The sequence below is a fragment of the Arachis ipaensis genome, chromosome B10 (assembly GCF_059453495.1).
Source record: "Arachis ipaensis isolate K30076 ecotype BB chromosome B10, ASM5945349v1, whole genome shotgun sequence".
In the NCBI taxonomy this organism is placed as follows: Eukaryota; Viridiplantae; Streptophyta; class Magnoliopsida; order Fabales; family Fabaceae; genus Arachis; species Arachis ipaensis.
In genome coordinates, this window is record NC_142435.1 from 91235351 (window position 1) to 91242810 (window position 7460).

Sequence of the window (7460 nt, forward strand, 5' to 3'; positions counted from 1 at the left end):
ACCTATTTCTTCCACCATTATTAAAGCCTTTTTGAGGCTGTTGATCCTTCCATGAGAGATTTGGGTGATTTCTCCATGAGGGATTATAGGTGTTTCCATATGGTTCACCCAGGTAATTCACCTCTGCTATTGCAGGGTTTTCAGGATCATAGGCCTCTTCTTCAGAAGGCGCCTCTTGAGTACTGTTGGATGCAGCTTGCATTCCATTCAGACTCTGAGAAATTATATTGACTTGTTGAGTCAATATTTTGTTCTGAGCCAATATGGCATTCAGAGTATCAATTTCAAGAACTCCCTTCCTTGTAGGCGTCCCATTACTTACAGGATTCCTCTCAGAAGTGTACATGAACTGGTTATTAGCAACCATGTCAATGAGTTCTTGAGCTTCTGCAGGCGTTTTCTTTAGGTGAATGGATCCACCTGCAGAAGTATCTAATGACATCTTAGCTAATTGAAACAGACCATCATAGAATATATCCAGGATGGTCCATTCTGAAAGCATGTCAGAAGGACACTTTTTGGTCAGTTGCTTGTATCTCTCCCAAGCTTCATAGAGGGATTCACCTTCTTTCTGTTTGAAGGTTTGAACATCCACTCTAAGCTTGCTCAAATTTTGAGGAGGAAAGAACTTGGCTAAGAAAGCCTGACCAACTTATCCCAAGAGTTCAGGCTATCTTTGGATTGAGTGTCCAACCACACTCTAGCTCTGTCTCTTACAGCAAAAGGGAAAAGCATGAGCCTGTAGACTTCAGGATCTACTCCATTATTCTTAACAGTATCATAGATCTACAAAAATTCAGTTTAGAACTGAAAAGGATCTTCAGATGGAAGTCCATGGAACTTGCAGTTCTGCTGCATCATAGAAACTAATTGAGCTTTCAGCTCAAAATTGTTTGCTCCAATGGTAGGGATGGAGATGCTTCTTCCATGTAAATTGGAATTAGGTGCAGTAAAGTCACCAAGCATCCTCCTTGCATTATTATTATTTTCGGCTGCCATCTCCTCTTCCTGTTCGAGAATTTCTGAAAGGTGCTTGCTAGATTGTTGTAATTTAGCTTCTTTTAGTTTCCTCTTCATAGTCCTTTCAGGTTCTGGATCTGCTTCAACAAGAATATTCTTGTCTTTGCTCCTACTCATATGAAAAAGAGGGAACAGAAAAATAATAATAATAGGGATCCTTTTTACCACAGTATAGAGGTTCCCTTATGAAAGTAGAAGAAGAAAAGAAGAGTAATGTAAAGAAGGGAAGAAGAGAAAATTCGAACACAGATGGAAGAGGGGGTTCGAATTTGGGTGAGATGAAGTGTTAGTAGATGAATAAATAAATAGAAGGAGATGAGAGAGAGAGAGAATTTTCGAAAATTATTTTTGAAAAATTAATTGATGATGTTCTTTTCGAAAATTATGTGATAAAGATAAGAAAAAGATTTTTGAAAAATATTTTTAAAATTTTTGAAAATAACTAAGAAAAATAAAAAAGATTTGATTTTTGAAAAAGATAAGATATTTTAAATTGAAAATTTGATTTGACTCATAAGAAACAATTGAATTTTAAAATGTTTTGAAAAAGTCAATGCAAATTTTCGAAATTTATTAGTGAAAAAGGGAAAGATATTTTTTTTTATTTTTGAATTTTTTAATGAAGAGAGAGAAAAACATGAAGAAGATGCAATGCATGAAAATTTTGGATCAAAATATGTGATGAATGCAAGAACGCTATGAATGTCAAGATGAACACCAAGAACACTTTGAATGTCAAGATGAACACCAAGAACATATTTTTGAAAATTTTTATATGCAAAGAAAACATGCAAGACACCAAAGTTAGAAATCTTTAATATTTAGACACTAAAGATTCAAGAATGCATATGAAAAACACCATACAACACAAAACAAGAAAACATCAAGATCAAACAAGAAGACTTACCAAGAATAACTTGAAGATCATGAAGAACACTATGAATGCATGATTTTTTCGAAAAATGCAAAATGAATATGCAATTGACACCAAACTTACAATTGACTCAAGACTCAAATAAGAAACACAAAATATTTTTGATTTTATGATTTTATGATTTTTTTGTATTTTTTTCGAAAATTATTTGAAAAAGAAAAATAAGGATTCCAAAATTTTTAATATGAATTCCAGGAATCTTGCACTCTTAGTCTAAAGCTCCAATCTGAGGGTTAGACATGGCTTAATAGCCAGCCAAGCTTTAGCATGTAACATCAGAATATACTGCTCATTACTTGTCAAATTAACTTGCCTCTATGCTGATGGTTGGAAGCCCCTATCCAAAAGAATTAGACATGGCTTTACAGCCAGCCAGGCTCCAACATTTTTCATGAAACTCTACAATTCATTATTAAAAATTCTGAAGAACATAAATTAGAATAAATTTTTTTTTTGAAAAGAATTTTAAATTTTTTTTTTTTGAAAACAAAGGAGAAATTTTTGAAAGATTTTTGAAAAATTTTTGAAAATAAAACAAAAAGAAAATTACATAATCTGAGAAACAAGATGAACCGTCAGTTGTCCAAACTCGAACAATCCCCGGCAACGGCGCCAAAAACTTGGTGCACGAAATTGTGATCTCAGGCAACGGCGCCAAAAACTCTGTACGCACGTCTTAATAAATCGTTTTTCATTCACAACTTCGATACAACTAACCAGCAAGTGCACTGGGTCGTCCAAGTAATAAACCTTACGTGAGTAAGGGTCGATCCCACGGAGATTGTCGGTATGAAGCAAGCTATGGTCACCTTGTAAATCTCAGTCAGGCGGATATCAAAAGGTTATGGAGTTTTCGAAAATAAATAATAAATAGACAGAAAATAAAGATAGAAATACTTATGTAATTCATTGGTGGGAATTTCAGACAAGCGTATAGAGATGCGTTCGTTCCTCTGAACTTCTGCTTTCCTGCTGTCTTCATCCAATCAGTCCTACTCCTTTCCATGGCTGGCTTTATGTAAGGACATCACCATTGTCCATGGCTACTTTTCATCCTCTCTGGAAAATGGTCCGATGCGTTGTCACTGCATGGCTAATCGTCTGGAGGCATCACCGTGGTCAATGGCTGCATCCTATCCTCTTGTGACAATGGTCCAAATGCTCTGTCACAGCACGGCTAATCATCTGAGGTCCTCGATCATACTGGAATAGGATTCACCCTCCTTTTGCGTCTGTCACCACGCCCAGCACTCGCGAGTTTCAAGTTCGTCACAGTCATTCAATCCCAGAATCCTACTCGGAATACCACAGATAAGGTTTAGACTTTCCAGATTCTCATGAATGCCGCCATCAATCTAGCTTATACCACAAAGATTCTGATTAAGATATCCAAGAGATACTCATCCAATCTAAGGTGGAACGGAAGTGGTTGTCAGACACGCGTTCGTGGGGGAATGATGATGATTGTCACGTTCATCACATTCATATTGAAGTGCGAATGAATATCTTAGAAGCGGAATAAGTTGAATTGAATAGAAAAACAGTAGTACTTTGCATTAATTCATGAGGAACAGCAGAGCTCCACACCTTAATCTATGGAGTGTAGAAACTCTACCGTTAAAAATACATAAGTGAAAGGTTCAGGCATGGCCGAGAGGCCAGCCCCTATGATCTAAGAACTAGGCGTCCAAAGATGTCTAATACAATAGTAAAAAGTCCTATTTATACTAAACTAGTTACTAGGGTTTACAAAAGTAAGTAATTGATGCATAAATCCACTTCTGGGGACCACTTGGTGTGTGCTTGGGCTGAGCTTGAATGTTACACGTGCAGAGGCTCTTTCTAGAGTTGAACGCCAGGTTGTAACGTGTTTCTGGCGTTCAACTCTGGTTCGTGACGTGTTTCTGGCGTTTAACTCCAGACTGCAGCGTAGAACTGGCGTTCAACGCCCATTTGCGTCGTCTAAACTCGGCCAAGGTAAGGAATATTATATATTGCTGGAAATCCCTGGATGTCTACTTTCCAACGCAATTGGAAGCGCGCCATTTTGAGTTCTGTAGCTCCGGAAAATCCACTTTGAGTGCAGGGAGGTCAGAATCCAACAGCATCAGCAGTCCTTCTTCAACCTCTGAATCTGATTTTTGCTCAAGTCCCTCAATTTCAGCCAGAAAATACTTAAAATCACAGAAAAACACACAAACTCATAGTAAAGTCCAGAAATGTGAATTTAACATAAAAAATAATGAAAACATCCCTAAAAGTAACTAGATCCTACAAAAAATATACTAAAAACAATGCCAAAAAGCGTATAAATTATCCGCTCATCAGTACTCGAGATCACCATCCCAGTTAACAAACCTATTATTGACAATTATGAGAGGCCAACCCATTAAGTCTACTTCTCGAAGCCTTAAGTACGTAATATTTACTCCTAAACCGGAAGTATGTCAAATAGGCCTAATCACATCCACCCATAAGTCCTAACCTACCTACTAATTAGCTTAGTAGTGGGTTAGCATCAATGAGCTTCAAATTGATCACACAGGGTTCTCAAATTACCAAATTCATTATGTCCAAAAACTCAAGATCACTCAAGTCCTTTGGCCTATGCCAAGAGTTGATAAAACTACTCAAGAACTAAAGAGAACATTTCATCAAACACTTGGAGTGCAATAAAAATCAACACCATAAAATGCAAGTATATCAAAATCTATCACTATTAATTGCAAGAAAAGTGAGGTCACAACTCAATTCCTCAAGTAAAGAAACATCAACATCAAATTGCATTAAATGTAAATCCAACATGAGTCATCATCACAAAAGAGAGCAAAATGAGGAATTGACATAAAAACTAAGAGGGTCAAGATGTAGAAATGAGAAATTATCAAAGAAACAAGATGAGATCTAATATTCAAACATGAAATTGAGATAATCTAACCTAATTCTAGAGAGAAGAGGGAGCTTCTCTCTCTAGAAAACTAACTAAAGGCTCATGTTGGCAAAACTAATTGCTCCCTCCTTTGCTTGGACTTCAATTCTGCATGAAATACACTCAGAAACAAGTTGGATTTGGGCCTGGGCAGCTCAGAAATCGCCCCCAGCATTTTCCTTCAAGTGGGCCACGTGAGGGTATCGGCGCGTGCGCGTCATGTGCGCGTGCGCGTCGATGGCAAATTCTCAATCCGCGCGGACGCGATATGTACGTGTGCGCGTCCTTTGGTGCATTCCCAATCCTTGTTTCTCCATGCATTCTCCCTTTGTGTATGCTTTTCTCCTCATTTCTTCCATCCAATACTTGCCTTATGGACCTGAAATCACTCATCAAATGCATCAAGGCATCGAATGTGTCCTTTCTCCCTACGTTAGAGTTCACGTTAGAGTACCCCTTTCTCCCTACGTTAGAGTTCACGTTAGAATAGTTAATGTGTCCTTTAACGTAGGCTTGCCAAATCTTCGAGAGCGTTAGTGACACTTACCTTTGTCACTAACGCTTCAAAACGCCCCTACTTCCCACATTAGAGTTCACGTTAACTAAGTTAACGTGACTTCTAACGTGGTATTGATAGCCATCTCCAACGTTAGTGACAAAGGTGAGTGTCACTAACATTGGCTCATCATCCCTCTTCTCCACGTTAGCTTCCATGTTAATATAATTAACGTGGCAACTAACGTGGATCATAGTGGCTCAATCCAACATTAGTGACAAAGGTAAGTGTCACTAACGTTGGTGATTGTTGCTCCCTCCATGTTAGAGTCCACGTTAACTAGGTTAACGTGGCTTTTAACGTAGCCAATATGGGCTTAGTCCAACGTTAGTGACAAAGGTGAGTGTCACTAACGTTGGCATCATCTTCTTCTTCCACGTTAGAGCTCACCTTAACTAAGTTAACGTGGCTCTTAACGTGGCCAATTGCCCCTTTCGGAACGTTCGTGGCACTTACCTTTACCACTAACGTTGGAGTTCTACTTCTCTTCCACGTTAGCTTCCACATTAACATAGTTAACATGGCAACTAACGTGGGCTATGATGGCTCACGAAGGCGTTATTGGCAATCACTTTTCTCATTAACGTTGTAAGCTAGCCTTCATTCCACGTTAGTGGTCACGTTAGCTAGACTAACGTGGCTGCTAACGTGGTTCCTCCTTGCTTCCTTTATCCTGAAATCAAGCAACAAAGTGCATCAAAGCTCTGATCCAAGTTATGAGACATGCATCATTCAATTATCCTTTAATTCATGCATAATTCTCATGAAATCATGTAAAATTCACAATGTTTGCTTGAATCAAGATGTAAGTGATTATTTACCCAAAACTTGCTTATTTCCTAAGAAAATGCATGAAACTACCTTAAAACCATAAAGAAAAGGTCAGTGAAACTGGCCAAAATACCTTGGCATCACTGCATGAGCACTGATATTTTTGTCTCCCTGGTGGAAGAAGTCAATATGACTGAGAGTCTCAAATTAGAGCTAGAGGACATTTTTAAAGACGTTCAGCCTGATCTGGAGGAACCAGAGAAAATAGAAGAACCTCTGAAAACTCCTTAGGAAGAGGAGAAGCCTCCTAAACCCGAGCTCAAACCACTACCACCATCCCTGAAATATGCATTTTTGGAAGAAGATGATACTTTTCCTGTGATCATCAGCTCTACTTTAGAACCACAAGAAGAGAAAGCATTAATTTAGGTGCTAAGGACATACAAGACAGCTCTTGGGTGGTCCATAAGTGATCTTAAGGGCATTAGCCCGGCCAGATGCATACATAAGATCCTATTGAAGGATGATACTAAGCCAGTGGTTCAACCACAAAGGCGGTTGAATCCAACCATGAATGAGGTGGTGCAGAAAGAAGTCACTAAGCTACTAGAGGCTGCGATTATTTACCCTATTTCTGATATCCCTTGGGTGAGTCCTATCCAAGTTGTCCCCAAGAAGGGAGAAATGATAGTGGTTCATAATAAAAAAAATGAACTGGTTCCTATAAGAACAGTTACAGGGTGGTGTATGTGTATTGACTACAGAAGACTCAATACAGCCACCAGAAAGGATCATTTTCCTTTACCATTCATAGACCAGATGCTAGAGAGACTAGCAGGTCATGAATACTACTGCTTTTTAGATGGCTATTCAGGTTACAACAAAATTGTAGTAGATCCTCAGGATCAAGGGAAAACAGCATTCACATGTCCTTATGGAGTATTTGCCTATAGAAGGATGTCATTTGGTCTGTGCAATGCACCGGCAACCTTTCAGAGGTGCATGCTCTCTATCTTCTCTGATATGGTAGAGAAATTTCTGGAAGTCTTCATGGATGACTTCTCAGTATTTGGAGACTCATTCAGCTCCTGTCTTGACCATCTAGCACTTGTTCAAAAAAGGTGCCAAGAGACTAACCTGGCTTTAAACTGGGAAAAATATCACTTTATGGTGGCGGAAGGAATTGTCCTTGGGCACAAAATTTCAAACAAGGGGATAGAGGTGGATCAAGCTAAGGTAGAGGTAAATGA

The 7460-nt window shown here is 38.6% G+C and overlaps 1 non-coding gene across 1 annotated transcript; it reads left to right on the forward strand.

The window, feature by feature from the left end:
• Positions 1 to 496: 496 nt before the first annotated feature.
• LOC148580842 (small nucleolar RNA R71) lies at positions 497 to 604 on the forward strand. The gene has a single exon (XR_015895219.1). It is a non-coding gene; the product is annotated as a small nucleolar RNA R71 (small nucleolar RNA).
• The last annotated feature ends 6856 nt before the right edge of the window (positions 605 to 7460 follow it).